This window comes from Urocitellus parryii, unplaced genomic scaffold (genome assembly GCF_045843805.1).
Source record: "Urocitellus parryii isolate mUroPar1 unplaced genomic scaffold, mUroPar1.hap1 Scaffold_49, whole genome shotgun sequence".
Lineage (NCBI taxonomy): Eukaryota > Metazoa > Chordata > Mammalia > Rodentia > Sciuridae > Urocitellus > Urocitellus parryii.
In genome coordinates, this window is record NW_027554054.1 from 3,095,452 (window position 1) to 3,114,330 (window position 18,879).

Genomic DNA, 18,879 nt, shown 5'->3' on the forward strand with positions numbered 1-18,879 from the left:
TTTAGGTTGTCTATATCCTCCTGGCTCAATCTGGGCCGATCATAAGACTCAAGGAATTTATCTATGCCTTCACTATCTTCTATTTTATTGGAGTATAAGGATTCAAAGTAATTTCTGATTATCTTCTGTATTTCTGAAGTGTCTGTTGTGATATTGCCTTTTTCATCCCGTATGCTAGTAATTTGGGTTCTCTCTCTTCTCTTCGTTAGCATGGCTAAGGGTCTGTCAATTTTATTTATTTTTTCAAAGAACCAGCTTTTAGTTTTGTCAATTTTTTCAATTGTTTCTTTTGTTTCAATTTCATTAATTTCAGCTCTGATTTTAATTATTTCTTGCCTTCTACTTCTTCTGCTGTTGTTTTGCTCTTCTTTTTCTAGGATTTTGAGATGAAGTATGAGATCATTTATTTGTTGGTTTTTTTATTTTTTTGAGGAATGAACTCCAAGCAATGAATTTTCCTCTTAGAACTGCTTTCAATGTGTCCCATAGATTCCGATATGTTGTGTCTGTGTTTTCATTTAACTCTAGGAATTTTTTAATTTCCTCCTTGATGTCTTCTAAAACCCATTGATCACTCAGCAACCTATTGTTCATTCTCCAGGTGATGCTTGATTTTTCCTTTCTTCTTTTATCATTGATTTTCAGTTTCATTCCATTATGATCAGATAAGATGCATGGTATTATCTCTACCCCTTTGTATTGTCTAAGAGTTGCCCTGTGACATAGTATATGGTCTATTTTTGAGAAGGTTCCATGTGCTGCTGAGAAAAAAGTGTAGCTACTTGATGTTGGGTGGTATAGTCTATATATGTCAATTAAGTCTAGGTTGTTAATTGTGTTATTGAGTTCTATAGTTTCCTTATTTAACTTTTGTTTGGAAGATCTGTCCAGTGGTGAGAGAGGTGTGTTGAAGTCTCCCATGATTATTGTATGGTGGTCTATTAGACTCTTGAACTTGAGAAGAGTTTGCTTGATGAACACAGCTGCACCATTATTTGGGGCATATATATTTATGATTGTTATGTCTTGTTGGTGTATGGTTCCCTTGAGCAGTATGAAGTGTCCTTCTTTATCCCTTTTGATTAGCTTTGGCTTGAAATCTATTTTATTAGATATGAGTATGGACATTCCTGCTTGTTTCCGCAGTCCATATGAGTGATATGATTTTTCCCAATCTTTCACCTTCAGTCTATGTATATATTTTCCTATCAAATGCGTCTCCTGTAGACAGCATATTGTTGGGTCTTGTTTTGTGATCCATTCTACTAGCCTGTGTCTCTTAATTGGTGAGTTTAAGCCATTAACATTTAGGATTATTATTGAGATATGGTTTGTTCTTCTATCCATATTTGTTTATTGATGTTACTAAACCTGATTTGTTATCCTCTTTGACTACTTTCCCCCCTTTACTGTCCTACCTCCCATTGTTGGTTTTCAATGTTATTTTCCATTTCCTCTTCCTGTCATGTTTTGCCAAGGATTTTTTGAAGAGATGGTTTTCTAGCTGCGAATTCTTTTAACTTTTGTTTATCGTGGAAGGTTTTAATTTCATCTTCTAACCTGAAGCTTAATTTCGCCAGATACACGATTCTTGGTTGGAGCCCATTGTCTTTCAGTGTTTGAAATATGTTATTCCAGGATCTTCTAGCTTTCAGAGTCTGTGTTGAGAGATCAGCTGTTATCCTGATTGGTTTACCCCTAAATGTAATCTGCTTTCTTTCTCTTGCAGCTTTTAAAATTCTCTCCTTGTTCTGTATGTTGGACATCTTCATTATAATGTGTCTAGGTGTGGATCTCTTATGATTTTGAACATCCGGCGTCCTGTAGGCTTCTAGGATTTGGGATTCTGTCTCATTCTTCAATTCTGGGAAGTTTTCACGTATTATTTCACTGAATAGACTGTTTATTCCTTTGGAATGGAGCTCTGTGCCTTCCTGTATCCCAATGACTCTTAAATTTGGTCTTTTGATATTGTCCCATAATTCTTGGATGTTCTGCTCATGGTTTCTTAGCAGACTTGCTGAGCTGTCTATGTTCTTTTCCAGTTGAAATACTTTGTCTTCATTGTCTGATGTTCTCTCTTCTAAGTGATCTACTCTGCTGGTAGTATTCTCAATTGAGTTTTTAAGTTGGTTTATTGTTTCCTGCATTTCTAGAATTTCTATTTGTTTATTTTTTATTACCTCTATCTCCCTGTGAAATTGATCTTTTACTTCCTGGATTTGTTTGTCAATGTGATCTTTCATTGTCTGATTTTGCTGTCTCATGTCTTCCTTGAGACTCCAGATCATCTGAAGCATATATATCCTGAACCCTTTATCTGATATTCCATCTGTTGCAGCTATTACCTCTTCTAAAGTTGAGTTGACCTGCATTGCTTGTGGTCCTTTCTTTCCTTATCTTTTCATACTGCTAGCGTTTCTTTCTGCTTGGTGCAACTGTTGTGTTTTTGAAATTTACCCCCTATTTATTTATGTTGCTCTTGTATAGTTGGAAAGTCTCCCTTGCAGGGCGGGTAGTGGCTGTGCTCCTCCTCTAATTATGGTGGTCTGTCTACTACGCTGATCGGTCGCAGGTCTGCCCCCCCCCCTGCGGGCACGGGAGGCGGCTTTGCTCTGCCCCCTCTCCAATTGTGGTAACGTAACTACCACGCCCTGGGGTCGTAGGTCCTGATCTGGATGTGGGTGGCGGCTCTGCTGGGTCCCCACTCCAATTGGTGTGACGTGTCTACCAAGCTGGCAGACCTCTAGGCTGGTGGGTCGCAGTTCTGCACAGCCCCCACTCCCAATTGGGGTACCTGACTACCTCTCCAACAGGCCGCTGAGCCCCCTCCGGACTCAGGTGGCAACCCTGCTCCACCCCCACTCCAACCAGTGTGACGCGACTGCCTCGGTGTTACGTGTCCCCTACGCTGGCAAGCTACCTGGCCTGACTTGCCAGTGGGCGGCAGGTCTGCCTGCCCTGTTTGCTGAGATAGCAGCTCCGCACAGCCCCTACTCCAAATGAGGTAACTTGACTACCGCGCCTCGGGGTCGCTGGTCCTATTCTAGGCGTGGGCGGCTGCTCTCTTCAGCTCCAACTGCGTTTAGGGTGTCATGATACCACGCCGGCGGGTCACTTGGCCTGCTCTGGGCGCAGGTGGAAGTTCCACTCTGCCCCCACAGCACCCAGCAGGACCCTGATTGAGAAGCAGTCACCGCCGGATCCCTAGCCTTGGGCCAAAGCAGCTTAGGTAGCCGGAACCCCACCTCTCCGATCCCGATACACTCTCCGCTGGGAGCTGGCTCCAGCGAGCGACCCCCACGGGTTCCCCAGCCCCAGGCCAAAACTGTTCCGGGAGTCAGAACCCAGTCGCCCCAAGCTCAGCGCACGCTCCACTTGGAGCTGGCCTCCACAGGCAGTCTCCGCAGTTTCCTCAGACATGGGCCAGGTTAGCCCCGGGAACCAGAATCCAGCTGCTCAGTGCCCGGCGCACACCTTGCCCGGCACGAGCCTCTAGGAATATTCTCCACAACATCCCCAGTCCAGAGCCTGAGCAAGAAATCTGTCTGCTAGACACAGGCAACTACCAGCCTGAAATCACCTGTTCTGTAGCTGAATGAGCTGAGATCAGTAGAACATGGGGATGATTACATCATCTCTCCGAAATGGCGGCTGCTGTCCTCCACTGTGGTCCGACCGGTGTCTGGAACCAGGCTGGACTGCTTCTCTCCTCTGTCTCAAAGCAGGAACTCAGCACTAAGGGCTGCCAGTGTACCCCTGGCGTGAGCCCCCACAAACCTGTTTTGATGTTGCAATCTGTCGGAGAGTGGTGGTGTATCCTTCAGCTTTCCCAGATGGTGGCCGCTGACTGCCTGGATGGAGTGACCGCTGTGGGGGATGGGACGGGACTGTACTGCTTCCTTCCCCTTCTGAAATCCCGTACTCGGCCCAAGGGTCCGTGTGGGCTTGGCTGGCGGGATTCCACCTATTGGCAGTCCCTAACCTCCCTGCTTGCTAATTAATGGCTTATCTGAGGCGCCACGCCTTCTGTAGCCGCAGGGCAGGCCGCGCGAATCAGTCGGCCTGGATCTCTGGGGTCCTGCTGCTGGCTGTTTTGATGTTGCAAGCTGTTGGAGAGTGGTGGTGTATCCTTCAGCTTTCCCGGATGGTGGCCGCTGACTGCCTGGATGGAGTGTCCGCTGTGGGGGATGGGACGGGACTGTACTGCTTCCTTCCCCTTCTGAAATCCCGTACTTGGCCCAAGGGTCAGTGTGGGCTTGGCTGGCGGGATTCCACCTTTTGCATCTTCTCCTAGTAGGCGCTACCTCCTTGCCCTCCAGGCAGATTTCCTCACCACACAGAAATCTCTCTATCCTCCCCTGCCCCACCCCCGCCCAGGCTTACCTCCGCTCTCACCCCCCAAGAAATTCTTTTATTACCATAATGATCTTACTTTCTGGAAGGTAAAAATGTAATGGAAGACATCAAACATATCTCTATTTCCTTCAATGAAGTGTATAAACAAAAAATAGGGTGTGACATATTCACTCTGATGTAAGGAATTTTTCACTATGCCTTGCATCTGGCACTTGTAGGTGTTCCTGTTTTACTATTATTGTAATTGTCTCTGGATATCTTTTTTATTGCCACCAAAATAAAACAAATAAATAAAAACAAAAACCCATAATACACTCCCACATTCACACACAAAGACAAAAAATTACCAAAAATTCTAATAAATTTAGGAAAGAAGTTGGATCAGAATAAACCAAAAGGTGACTGAAAGGAGAAAAACATAAAATAAGCAGAAGACTGGGGGTAGGACGTGACAGGGTAAGATTTTGAAAGAGACATATTAGGTGCACTTAAGACACCTAAATGTCAATACCTGCTAAAACTGGGGATCCAAATGTGGGCTCTCTGTGATTCTGAAACAACCATGTATTGCTACTGGGTAGAGGAGCAGTGCCTAAAGTTCTCTGTAGAAACTACTCAGTCCTGATTGAGTGGTACAACAGCAGGCAGAAACAATACATGAAATAAGGGGTAGGGCTTGTTCAAGAAGAAGTTCACTTCCAAACAGAGGTTTCATTTCCACACTGGCTGGACCTGCAAGCAGCAGCATGGCAACCCAATTCACGTTTTTAATAGTTCTATAATTGTTCGCTATACAATTACCTCAGGTTCTCTGTACATTTTAACATTTACATGATAAAAGTTGTAAAAATATGTCTTTGAATTATCCAACAACTTTAACCATTATGCAAAGTTTAAATACTAAAAGGTCATACATTGTAAAAGAAATTCATATTCTTGAATATGGTGAAGAAAGATACCCACAGAGAACAGAAACTACCAAGCATTGGCCCATGGCTTCCCAAGTTTCTGAACTCTCTCACTCTCTGTACTCGCTTGCCTGGGGACCAACAGTTTTGAGAGTGAGGGTAGTCCACAGACAGTGTTTTGAGCTATGTTTATACTGTTTTTTCCCTAATGTCTGTTATATTATGAGATTAATATTTTTAAAAAGATAAAATTATATTTATAGTGTATGCTATATGTGTATGTCCAAGGCCCTGTGTTAAATCTCTGTCATCAAAAATGTAAAATAAAAGCAGAGAGAGATGGACATGGTGGTACACACCTGTCATACCAGCATCTAAGAGGCTGAGGCAGGAGGATCATGAGTTCAAGGCCAGCGTCAGCAACTTAGCGAGGCCTTAATCAATTCAGTGATACCCTGTCCTGAATGAAATATTAAAAATGGCTGTGGATGAATCCTGAAATCTAGAAGTCACAACATTAATCTGCAGAAATGCTAAACCCAGGGGCTAAGTGTATTTGTAGACTATGTAACTCAGGAGGTACCTGAGGACCCAAGGTAGATCCAATAGGGATCCATGCCAGGGCTCAGGACAGGGAGTAGGACACAGTGATGCTTACAAGGAGCTTTCAGTTAGTGCAGAGTGCTTCAGCCCTGGCACTATTGACATTCTGGGCTGTCCCAGCTGTGAGGCATGGTGTGTGCATTACAGGAGGTTTAGCAGTGTCCCTGTCATCTACTCACTTGATGGTAGTAGCACCTCTGCATAATTGTGACAAGCAAAACATTGCCATATGTCTCCCTACAGACAAATCAACTCTATCATGAATGACTGGCATAATACAAAATATTGATAATCACTATTAACAAGTACTATAATATGCCAAGTAGTGAGGAACTTTAAAATTCTCATGGAACGATAACATCCATGAAATTTCTATATCCTTTCAGGCACAGTGGCTTACACCTATATTCCCAGCAGTTTGGGAGTCTGAGGGAGGAGGATTGAAAGTTTGAAGCAAGCCTCATGAACTTAGTGAGACCCTAAGCAATTCAGCAATTCCCTGTCTCTAAATTAAAATATATATAAGGACTGGAGATGTGGATCAGTGGATAAAATGCACCCTGAGTTCAATTCCTGGTACAAAAAAAAAAACAAAAAACAAAAAAAAAACTTGTGTTTCTTGCTGGTCACAGTGGCACATACCTATAATCTTAGCATCTTTGGAGGCTGAGGCAATAGGACGACACATTTCAAGCCAGCCTCAGCAACTTGGGAAGTCCCTGTCTCAAAATAATATTAATAAGAAGAAGGAGAATCAGAATAGGCTGGGGATGCATCTCAGTGGTAGAGCACTTGCCTAGCACATGCAAGGCCCTGGGTTCCACCCTCAATACTGAAAAAAATTACATATCCTAGGTGATACTTATAATGAGAAGGAAAATGATAAGCAACATCTATACTGTTCTATGACTGTGAAACAGCTCCCAATTGTATTGGGATTCAAAGATGACCAAAATCTATCCAGTAGGTTATTTTATTGAATGCTCACAATGGTCTTCCAAATAGTTATTACAGTATGGGCTGAGTGAAAAATAAACCAGAATACCCAGAAACATTATTCCTTTCAATATTAGGATGCTGAGGTTGATGCTTAATGTCTCCAAGGCTCGTGTCACCATCACCACCACCCACATCCACCAAAATAATACTATCTAAGCAGGGGACACACATATGTATCAACTACCTACCATTCTAAGGTCATCAAATTATTTAATGCTCATAAATCCCTATAGTATCCTTCCATTTTACATAATGATAAGAGAAATTAGAGATTTAGCCATAGCTAAAATGTTATAAATTGGTAGGTGAGGGATTTTTAACTGCATCACAAAATTGGTTCTTCTTTCCAGCTGCACACACAGAAAGACAGACATTCAATCTTCATTATTAATAGTTTATATGTGTGCAAATTTTCCTACCCACCATATTTAATTTATAACCTCAAAATCAATGCTCTTGACACGTTCATGGTCCTTTATGAATATACACAGAGCCATGAAAACTTTTAGCCACCATGTGTGCATGTACCCACCTAGATCATGCCTGATTTTCTTATTATTTCATGGTCACTATCAACATCAAGCAGTATTGATGGTGCAGGACTTAGCTATGCAAAAGACAGAAGACAGGCTACAAGTGGGGGCATGCAAGATGACCATCAATAGATAAAGCTGCCTGGGCATCACTGATATGAGGCTAAAATACTGACACGACAGTCACGTTACCCAGAGTGAGAAAGATGCCAAACCCTTTCCAGCAGCTCTTTGTTTTTTTTTTTTTTTTTTTTTTTGGAGAGCCTGTGGTAACCCGGGATTGAACTCAGGGGCACTTGACCACTGAGCCACATCCTCAGCACTATTTTGTATTTTGTTTAGAGACAGGGTCTCACTGGGATGCTTGGTGCCTCACTAAGTTTCTGAGGTTGGCTTTAACTTGTGATCCTCCTGCATCAACCTCCTGAGATGCTGGGATGACAGGCATGCACCACTGTGTCTGGTCTACCCTGTACACTTCAGGGTAAGAAACGGTCACAGGTCAATCTGTAGGCAGCTGTGCACACTTCAGAGGTGCAATAGCTCTACCTTTTGCTTCAGGCCACTATGACGGTCCACCATTAGGCAGAGATAAGCCATGGACACCACTGCCCTTTTCTTCCTGACCATGTCCATCCTCAGTAGTGTATCCCAGATGGATAACACAACCCAGAATGACGTGGCAGAAATATCTACAATGATCCCACTGAGAGAACAAAATATCAACAAAGAATGTTTCCTACATTGCAGCATCCTGATGATTCACAGTGAGAAGAAATGCCTTTTCTTTGCCTAGAATGACGAAAGGAAAAAATAATCTTCAAATTAAGACATTTTCATTTTCAAGCACTGATCTACATTATTTGGTGACAAAACTAGCACTCCTATGAAGAAGAGGGCCCTAGGGGGTAGCTTGAAAAAAACTCAAAAGTGTAGAGTTGGGGTGGAGTATGAGTGTCTGAGTGATGGATGGGGCTGGGGATGTGCTAGGGAGGTGGTGCATACCTGTAATTCCAGCAGCTCAGGGGGCTGAAGGAGGAGGATGGCACCTTCAAGGCTAGTCTCAGCAATTTAGTGAGGCTCTAGGCAACTCAGTGAGTCCCTATCTCAAAATAAAATACAAGAAAAGGGCTGGGGATGTGGCTCAGTGGTTAAACAGCATGGGGTTCAATCCCTGGTACAAGAATAAAAGAATGGCTTATATAGAATAAACAATGTGATAAAGACAAGTGTTTGGTTCCTCAGAATTCCACAGTGGCTGATTCCAGGGAGGAAAATCAGCCATAAGGTAAAACTTAATTATGCTTTTGGAGGCCCTTGGAGACTCCTGTGTGAAGAGAGTGATGTATGCTTGGCACAGTCTGGGGAAAGAGGGATGCCCATGGGAGAGAAGACACAGCCAGGAGGATTGTGTGGCTTTTAAGGGGTAATTCTGGACTCTCAAAGGGAGGAAGGAACCTATTTCCCCCACCTACAGCTGCACCTGCTTGCAAATGGGAGAGAGCAAAGGATTTAGTCAAGTTTAGCTCTGATTTAGACTGTGCTCTTGTGTGACTTTTTCTAACTTAAGGAAACTTCAAATTAGCAATGTGGAAATTTTGCTGAGAGGTGACAGTATAGTTTTGAGTACACAGCATGAACCCTGAAGCCAGGCTGTATGGATCCCCATGGAAATTCTGTCACTTACAACCCATGTAACCTTGGGCTAGCTTCTTGAACTCTATGAACTTCAGTTTTCTCCTTTCAAAAGAGGTTCTATGCCAGGCATGGTGACACACCAGTAATCACAGAAGCTCTGGAAGCTTAGGCAGGAAGACTGCAAGTTAAAACCAGCTCAGCAACTTAGCAAGGCCCTAATCAACTTACTTAGCAATACCATGTCTTTAAATAAAATATAAAAAGAGCTGGGGATGTGGCTCTGTTGTTATAACAAAAGAGTTTGGGATGTGGCTCTGTGGTTAAGTTCCCCAGGGTTCAATCCCTGGTACCAAAAAAAAACAAAAGTTACAGTGATGTTTAAATGAACAAATATACCTAAACCACTTAGCACAGTACCCAGCACACAAGTGGTATTAATTAGTTGTGTGAGTTTATAAGCTTGTACTGGCTCCAAAGAGTCATATGCTAACATGAATCCCCAATTCCAAACTGAGTGTTATCAGTCATTACAGCAATAATTTGTTATACGTTTACCAGCATAAGGCATAGACTGATTTATGTCAATTCTTTGCTTTTCTATAGATGACATAAACATTTAGAGGTTGTCCCCTAATCCTCAATCCACCAACCAATACCTGTGCTCTTCAATCTACAATAAAAGGATGCCCACAGGAATTTAAAAACATTGTATTGAAAATGCATTCAATACACTTAAGCCACCAAATGTCAAATCTCAGCCTAGCTTGCCTTAAACAAAGTCCAGTGGTGTGAGTCTACTGCAGAGCAAAATCACTGATACCATACCTCTTTTTGTCACAAGGGGGTACTGGGGATTGAACTCAGGGGTGCTCAACCACTGAGGCACATCTCATCCCTATTTTGTATTTTATTTAGAGACAGAGTTGTGCTGAGTTGCTTACGGCCTCGCCAAGTTGGTAAAACTGGACTCGAACTTTTGATATTCCTGCTTCAGCCTCCCAAACTGCTGGGATTACAGGTGCAGGCCTGCACCCCTGTGCCCAGCACAGAGCTCAATTTATAACACAGTGTGTTAAGGCTCATGGAATTCACTGAATATTAAACTCAAAGTGAAAACAACAGAGTGGTTGCCAATATCTGCTCTCACATCACTGTAAAGTTGAAATATTTTAAGTCAACCCATCGTAAGGTGGGGGCCATCTCTATTTATGGAGTGCTATCAATCTGTCTAGAACAAACTCACTCATTAAGGGGTACAGAAATATCATGAAGGTCCAAATAACAATCTCCCTAACCTATTTCACAAAGATAAAGCCATGAGGAAGAATCAAACTCACCCCCACTCCCTGCCCATCAACCTCTGCTCATCACTTAGCTTAAAGGAAGAGCAAGTAGGAATCTGTCACCAGCTAGCTGGGAAACCTTGCTTTCTCTGGAATCATGCTTAGTAGCACCAAACTTTATCAGCTAGTGTTTGTTTCCTCCCCCAGGAACCTCAGGTCTTTGCCCAGGTAACGTGGATAAATACAGCCTGGCCCCGAGGCTGTGTCATCTGCTGCTCTACCTGTACTCCTACTATATACAAACCTAACAAAACCATCATGGACCATAGGAGGGGCACACAGAACCCCATTCACGATCTGAGTAAGAATGTATCAGGACTCCAGAGTAAGAATGTATCAGAACGCCAGAATGTGTCAAATTGCTTTTTCTACCACTTTCTACCACTAGGGGATATTCATTTCACCCTTCTTAGGCATGTTTTATGATGTAAACTACTTGGAATCATGCATGATACATAAATCACAATATCTAAGGATTATAGAGAATATATTCTTCTAAGCACTTTTTCTAACTCCTCTTTGCAACCCTGTGAAGTATGTTGGTAATACTCCACTTGACAGGAGGAAAAGCTGAGCTTTAATAAATTAATTTGTGGGCTGGAGTTGTGGCTCAGTGGTAGAGTGCTTGCCTAGCACAAGTGAGGCACTGGGGTTCAATCCTCAGCACCACATAAAAATACATAAACCAGATAATGATATTGAGTTCATCTACAACTTAAAAAACTATTTTTAAAAATGTCTCTAGTAAGACTCTAACTCACACAAATATGCACATCAAATGTCTCTGTGACTTAAAACTGCTTCCTAGCTGGGCATGCCTGTAATCCCAGCAGCTCAGGAGGCTGAGGCAGGAAGTTGGCAAATTCAAAGCCAGCCTCAACAACTTAGCAAGGCCCTAAGCAAGTCAGGGAAAACCTGTCTCTAAATAAAATACAAAAGGGGCGGGGCTGGGATGTGGCTCAGTAGTTGAGTGCCACTGAGTTCAATCCCAGGTACAAAAAAAAAAAAAAAAAGAAAAAGGAAAAAAAAGAAAAAGAAAAAAGCTGTTTTCCAACTCCCTTCCTCTTAGGTAGTGAAAAATTTCACATGTATTAGAGATGACTTTTTTCCCACTTGAAAAGTGGCTGCAGCATCCTTCAGAGCAAAAGTACTTCACCTCCTCAAAACTGTGCAGGCATAAACTAGATTAACTAGGAATCTGTGCCTCAATGAAACCTGAGGGGGAATGTGATCATACTTTCCAATTCACAAAATGTTTTTATGTCATCTGCACAGTCAAATGCAAAAGAAAAAAAAACTGGAGTGCTATCAATCTGTCTAGAACAAACTCGCTCATTATGGGGTACAGAAATATCATGAAGGTCCAAATAACAATCTCCCTAACCTATTTCCAGGTTCCACACAACAGACAGCAGGCTTTAGTGTGAAAATCCCAGCTCCTATCCCTGCCTCCCCCAATAAAAATTCATGGCAAGAACTTACATCAGAAACTGCAAAATTCTTGCTGAAACTGTATATGCTAACCATGGACAAACTGTGAAAAAATGATGACATGTCTAACCATTTGCTTAAAAAGACACCAATCTTGTTTGTGATTACCATTCCATGGCTAATCTGCAGGTTACATCAGTTGAGGTCACATTGACTTTATACACCCATGTGTAGAAGTGGAATTAAAAAATTATGTTTAGCTGGGTGCAATGGTGCACACCAGTAATCTCGACAACTCTAAAGCCTGAGGTAAGTGGATTGCAAGTTCAAAGCCAGCCTCAGCAACTCAGTGAGATCCTGTCTCTAAATAAAATAGAAAAAGGGATAGGTATATAGCTCAGTGGTTAACTGCCATTGGGTTCAATTTCAGGTATAAAACAAAACAGAAAAAAAACTGTTTAAATATGTGGATTGATAAAATAAAAACAACAATCATTCTTCGTCTTTAAAGAGGGGAGAATCCTTGTAAAAATGCTAAGCAGAGTGTGTGTGAGGGGTGAATAAGAGGGGATTTTCTGGCTTATCAGACCAAAGTACAATTCTGCTAAGAAATTAATTTTACCAATTAATTAAGAGATGCTCAGATAGTGTGAAAACAATTTCCTAGAAATGGATATCAGAGAAAACAGGTTTGTAGCTGTAACTCCACTCCACTTCTCTGAGGCACAAACTTCTGGTACATTTTCTCCAGGGCAAGCACTACCTAGCATTCTAGCTTTTAACAAAATGATTCCAATTCTCTTTATGACTATGGAATTATAGAAGGGAATCAATAGATCTTAAGTAATATGCCAACAGGTCATGATCAAGTATAATAAATTCCGGTCTTCTATTTCAGTCTCAATTTATGTGTTAGGTTCTGAAAAGGTGTTAACAAATATTTGTTTCTAAGCCAAAGGGACATGACAGAAGCCCTCTGCCCCCAGCTCCATCTGTTGGTGGTAGACAGAGTCTTAGTTCTGTGGCAGGCTTGAAAGTTTCTTTCTTTATAGGATTCATGATAGTCTGATTGATATATTTTATTCAGGGTACCCTCCCCTTGCACCCCTTCGTCTCTCCCTCTAACCCCTTTGTCTATGCTACAGTTGTGGTATATGCACTTTAAAATATACCACAACAAAATCCACTATTCTATATAATTAGCATACACAAAAAATCCCCCCTTTACAGGAGATTGAACCCAGGGACACTTAACCACTGATCCACATCCCCACCCCTTTTTCATATTTTATTTAGAAACAGGGTCTCACTGAGTTGCTTAGGGCCTTGCTTTTGCTGAGGCTGGCTTTGAACTTGCAATCCTCCTGCCTCAGCCTTTAGAGCCACTAGGATTACAGGTATGCACTACCACGCCTGACTGGGAACTATATTTTTTAGGAGAGGGGTCAAGGTACTAGAGTGCATGTTACAAGAGCAGCCCCTTGTTCTTCTTTTGCTGACATACTAGAGTGTGCTCTCATTTCTACCAGTCCTTACTTCCAAGGCTTTATGGAATCAGCCAGGTTTTGATGAAGCCGTTACCTAAAGTCACCATCAAAAGGGAAAGGAAAAAAATTCCAGTGTGCTCTTTGCATTCCCAGAATTAGCCCTTGCTCTGTTCCACGTGTTCTCTGGCTGAAAGGCTGCCCACAGAACAACCTGCTTTATAATCCAGAGACTGGGGAGGCTTCAAGTTGCAAGTCACATATTAACAAAGAGGATTCATCTGATCACTGCAGCCCAACAAATGCATACACACTTCAGACTTACTGCAGATGCTATAAGTGTGCTCCCAATTTGCTGTTTTGCTATTGGTGCCTAATGGGGAGTAGAAATAATGCCACCAATATTCTAGGGTCACACTACCTAAGGATTCAAGCAGGCTGCTGGGCTCCATCTCCAATGATAAAAGGATCGGAAATGAGGAGGAGAGAATCATTCTGAGCCTGTGCTATCTTATCTCCGCCAAAAAACTTCAACCCTGCCATCAGCTGCAAACACGTATGGGCACTGAAGATCCAGTGAGATACTGTGATATTCATTTACTTGTGTGTGGGAAGGGTGGATGAAAAGCTACACATATTTGGAGTTTCAACAATAATTTTAAACAATGGCATGACATCCTTGGAAACAGAACCCCATGCCTCTAAACTTAAAAGACATGGGAAGACACTTGCTTAGAATAAATCAATTTGGATGGGTACAGCCACTCTGGAAAGTAGTATGGAGATTCCTCAGAAAGCTTGGAATGCAACCACCATTTGACCCAATTAAACCACATGGTATCTCACCAAATAGTGTGCCCCCAGGCCTTCCCAACCCCCATCAGGATTAGCAAGCTCTCTCTTCCCTTCTATGGCACTTACTGGGGTATGCCATGATGAGGTAGTATGGGACTCCCCCCAAACATACCCATGTACTTGAGCTTAAACACAGGGACCCTTTATTTACATACTTTTCAAACTTTATTTACATACAAGTTCTTACTACATTGCCAGGGCTGGACTTGAATTTGCAAAACTTCTGCCTCAGCCTCCCGAGTGACTTGGAAGACAAGTGCCAGGGCTCCTTGCTGGTGGCTGGGGGTTCTGTCCTCTACTTAAAGAAGCTTCCCGAGGAGAGGATCAAGATTTCCCACAGGGTATCTTCCTTCTCTGCATGTACATATGACATTACCATTCCTTGTCCAATAGATCTTCTGGGAGGCACCAGCTGAGAAGAAGATCGAGTGTACTGAGAAAGGGAAGAGCAACCAGGTGGATGCTCAGGCACTGCCGGCCTCCTGGGCCACACAGGGCACTGTTTTCTGGAGTACTGTCATGTGAGGGCAGAACTTTCTTTAGTCTTGGCACTAGTGGCTCTCACCTAGGGGTCTCACTGACTGACCACTTTATCCCCAAGATGGAGTGCTTCAACTTCATCTGCTTCCTGCAGCCTTACAACACCTCCCACCTTTATGTCTGTGGTACCTACGCCTTTCAGCCCAAGTGCACCTACATTGTGAGTGCTGCCCCACCCTGGCTGCCTGCCACCCTTGCCTCCAGTATGGGGTCCTGCCCTCATGCTCATCTGCCTCACTGGCTCCCTCTGCCCCTAGAACATGCTCACCTTCACTTTGGAGCATGAAGATTTTGATGATGGGAAGGGGAAGTGTCCTTATGACCCAGCTAAGGGCCATACTGGCCTTCTTTTAGGTGAGTGGCTGTGCCTGTTTTGGGTGAGTCCCTTGGAACTTGACACACTCTGGGGTGTCTACACATTGTTTATGGCCTGACTGTCCTTGCATTTCCCACAGATGGTGAGTTGTACTCAGCCACCCTCAGTAACTTCCTGGGCACCCAGCCTGTCATCCTCCGGAACATGGGGCACTATCACCCCATGAAGGCAGAGTACGAGGCCTTATGGCTCAACAGTGAGCAGGGAGAAGGACTGGGGAAGCCCAGGGCAGGAAACCTGTGAGGTCCTTGTCACCTCATGACTGAACCTCCTTGCCTTGCCACAGGGCCCCACTTCATTGCCTCTGCCTATGTCCCTGAGAGTGTGGGGAGCATCATAGGGGATGACGACAAGGTGTATTTCTTCAGTGAGAGGGCGGTTGAATATGACTGCTTTACCAAGCAGCTGGTGGCCTGAGTTACCCATGTCTGCAAGATATTGAGCGCCCAGCATGAGCCCTGGGAACCCTGTGGGCTGGGTAGTAGCTGACCCACTGCATCCGCTTGATAACTGCAAGGGTGACAAAGTGGGTGCATGCACACCGCAGAAGAAGTGGACCACATTCCTGAATGTGGCCCACATTCCACAGGCTGTGCACACCCTGCAGGGTGCCTCCTGGCACAAGACCACCTTATTTGGTGTATTTCATATGTGATTGTGATTTGGCCAGGAATTCTGGGGTAGGGATAAGCAGGTGTTCAGGTCAAGGGCAGTATGTGGGTGGGAGGGCCTGAACCATGCTGTCTTATAGGGACATCCAGGTGGTCAGTGTCTGTAACACTGAGTACTTGCCCCTTTTAAAGGCCCCTGGGGAAAGAAGGCAAGGCCCTGCCTGGTGGCACTTTAGATCTGGCTGCTGGTATATTCTTCTGCCCATGAGCATTTTGTGCTGATACCTGCCTTCCTGCAATCTCTGGAGCTGGGGTGAGATGTTAAGGTGGGCACTGGACCTGACCCTTGAGATCCCTCTCTCATTGCAACAGGGGTAATGTGGACCTTTCTGCAGTCTGTGGGTACCAGTTGGAAGAGATCCAGTGGGTGTTCCAAGGTCCCTACAAGTAGTACTTTGAGGAAGTGCAGAAGTGGGGTCACTACACTGACCCAGTACCCAGCCCCCAGCCTGGCTCAGTGAGTCCTCTGGGCAGGAAGTGTTCCCTGTCAGTTCCAGTGGCCTCCCACCTGCTGATAGCTCCCCTGTCCATACCCCTACCCCGACCAGTGCATCAATAAATGGCACCATCACCATGGTCACACCAGTTCTCTGGAGCTGGCTGACAGAACCCTCATCTTTATCAAGAAGCACCCACTGATGGACGAGCAGGTTCAGCCTTCATGGAGCCAGCCCCTGCTCATGAAGAACACCAACTTCACCCACCTGGTGGCCAACCAGTTTACAGGATTTGACGAAGCCACCTATACAGTGCTGTTCACTGGCACAGGTAGGTAAGCTCTTGGGTGTGTCTGGGGCTGGGAGAAACCCAAGAGCCTCATTCCCTGTCATTGACACCCCTACTCCAGACTTCTCCAGACTTCTCCAGGAGATGACTGGCTGCTCAAGGCTGTGATCCTGAGGCCTTGGGTCCACCTGATGGAGGAACTGCAAGTGTGTGATAAGGAAACTGGAAAGCCTTGTGCTGTCACCAAGCAAGGTAGCTAATTAGACTTCATGCACTGCCATTGCACCCACTCTACTATCCCCAAATCAGGCTGGCATAGTTGGCCAGTTCAGCACACCTAAGTCAGCTCAGGGCAAGCCTGGGAAGTCAGGGTGTGTGCTGACAGGTTTGGCACTCCACAGGAGCATTATGTATACCCTGGTCTCTGCAGGGCTGCATTCCCAGATTTACTCCTGGAGAAAACTCATGTTTTCTTTAGACACCTTTATGTGGGGCCAGGACTCTACTTATAGCCTCCTCTCAGATCCTTTTCATGCTCACCAGACCTCCCCAGCTTTGATATGGTGCCCTCCCAGGGTTGGTTTCTGCCTAGTCCCCAGTGGTGCTCTGGGCCTGACCCTCTGATTCCCCACCATGTCCCCTGAAGTGTTGTCTTTTTCCTTAACCCTCATACACATTTGCAGCATCCTTTGGATGATGATTTGTTTGCCTTTTGCAGCTATTATCACTTAAATGTTTTTTTCCCAGCACATGGAGTAATGGCAGAAAGAATATGAGGTTGTGTAACCCCATATTCTTTGGCAGTTACCATTCGAACGGAGAACATCTTATCCTATGCTGGTGCTATTGTGAGAGCCAAGGGCACTGGAGGAAAATGTTTCAGGCCTTCTGTGTGCATAGCTTCCCTGTTTTCTTGAGACCTTGCACCTTCCTTTGCAGTGCTGTCGTCTGCCTCTTCCTCATGTGGGCACCTCTCCTGCTTGTGCTTCTTGGAGTCTGAGCAGCCCTGGCATGCATGTGGCCCTACCAACCCTCTCACTCCTCTTCTCCCACAGAAGCTGCTGTTTGCTGGCTCCTGCTCTCAGCTGGTCCACCTGCCCCTGGCAGACTCTGTGAAGTACCACATCTGTGCAAACTATGTCCTTGCAAGGGACTCCTACTGTGCCTGGAGCATCAACACTAGTCACTATTTGTCTGTGGCCAGCCACTCTGGGTGAGCCAGGTTCTGCAAGGGCTGGGACCAGGAAGGTGGGTGGATAGGGTTGTTGGAATCAAGCTTCTGATACCCCTTTCCTCTGCCAGATCTCTGCTTGTTCAGAACATGGGATCCCAGACACCATAGGCTTTTGTGACCTTCATGGCACTAAGATAGGTGAGCTTTTTTGTGGCCCCCTCCCCTCCAGATGGGCTGTGGTCCTCGGGTGGATTTTCCACATCACACCTCCCTGGCCCTTGGTCTCTTGCACTGACTCTGCTATACCTTCCCTCTCTGTTGCTACAGTGAGGCGAATGCTGAAAAACATCACAATGGTAGTGGGCACAGACTTGGTACTGCCCTGTTGCCTCTCCTCCAACTTGGCCTATACCTGCTGGATCTTTGAGGGCCAGGACCTACCTGCAGACCAACAAGGCTCTATCCACTATGATGCCCGTCTCCAAGCCCTGGTGGTGATGGCTGGCCAATATCACCATGCTGGGGCCTACAACTGCTTTTCAGAGGATCAGGGGACATGGCTGGCTGTTGAGGGGTACCTTGTGACTGTGATAGTGGGCCCCTCAGTGACCTGGAGGTTCAGGCCCCCATGGAATACCTGTGGCTGATGTGGCTGGCTGTGGTTGCCCTGGGGGCTCTGTGCCTGGTGTTAGTGGTTCTTCTGGTTTGGTCGTTGTGCCAGCAGCTTCAGGGAAATCTGGAAAAAAATCAAGGCAGCAGAGAGGACCCTGGTGTACTCCCTGGAGCTGCTCAAAGAACACATCAGTCCCCTTTCCAGCCCAGAAACAGATGAGTAATTTTGAGATCCTGTTGGATACTTGTAATTGGATGGTCCCCTCAAATTTGTGCCTGGACACACTGGGGCCAGCTTGGAGGTGGGTCCCTATCTGCACCTCCTGGCATCCCAGGCCAGCCCCTGCCTTCTTGAATACCTCTTTCTAGAACCCTCAAGAGAGGGCCTAAGGGCCTGTGATATTGTTTAGAGACACTTTTTGTTATTAAAAGGGTGGATGTTGGGGCTCGGGATGTGGCTCAAGCGGTAGCGCGCTCGCCTGGCATGCGTGCGGCCCGGGTTCGATCCTCAGCACCACATACCAACAAAGATTTGTGTCCGCCGAGAATTAAAAATAAATAAATAAATAGATATTAAAAATTCTCTCTCTCTCTCTCTCTCTCTCTCTCTCTCTCTCTCTCTCTCTC

At 44.8% G+C, this 18,879-nt stretch overlaps 1 pseudogene; it reads left to right on the forward strand.

The window, feature by feature from the left end:
* The first annotated feature begins 13,856 nt into the window (after window positions 1-13,856).
* Window positions 13,857-18,607, forward strand: LOC144252630 (semaphorin-4C-like; annotated as a pseudogene).
* The last annotated feature ends 272 nt before the right edge of the window (window positions 18,608-18,879 follow it).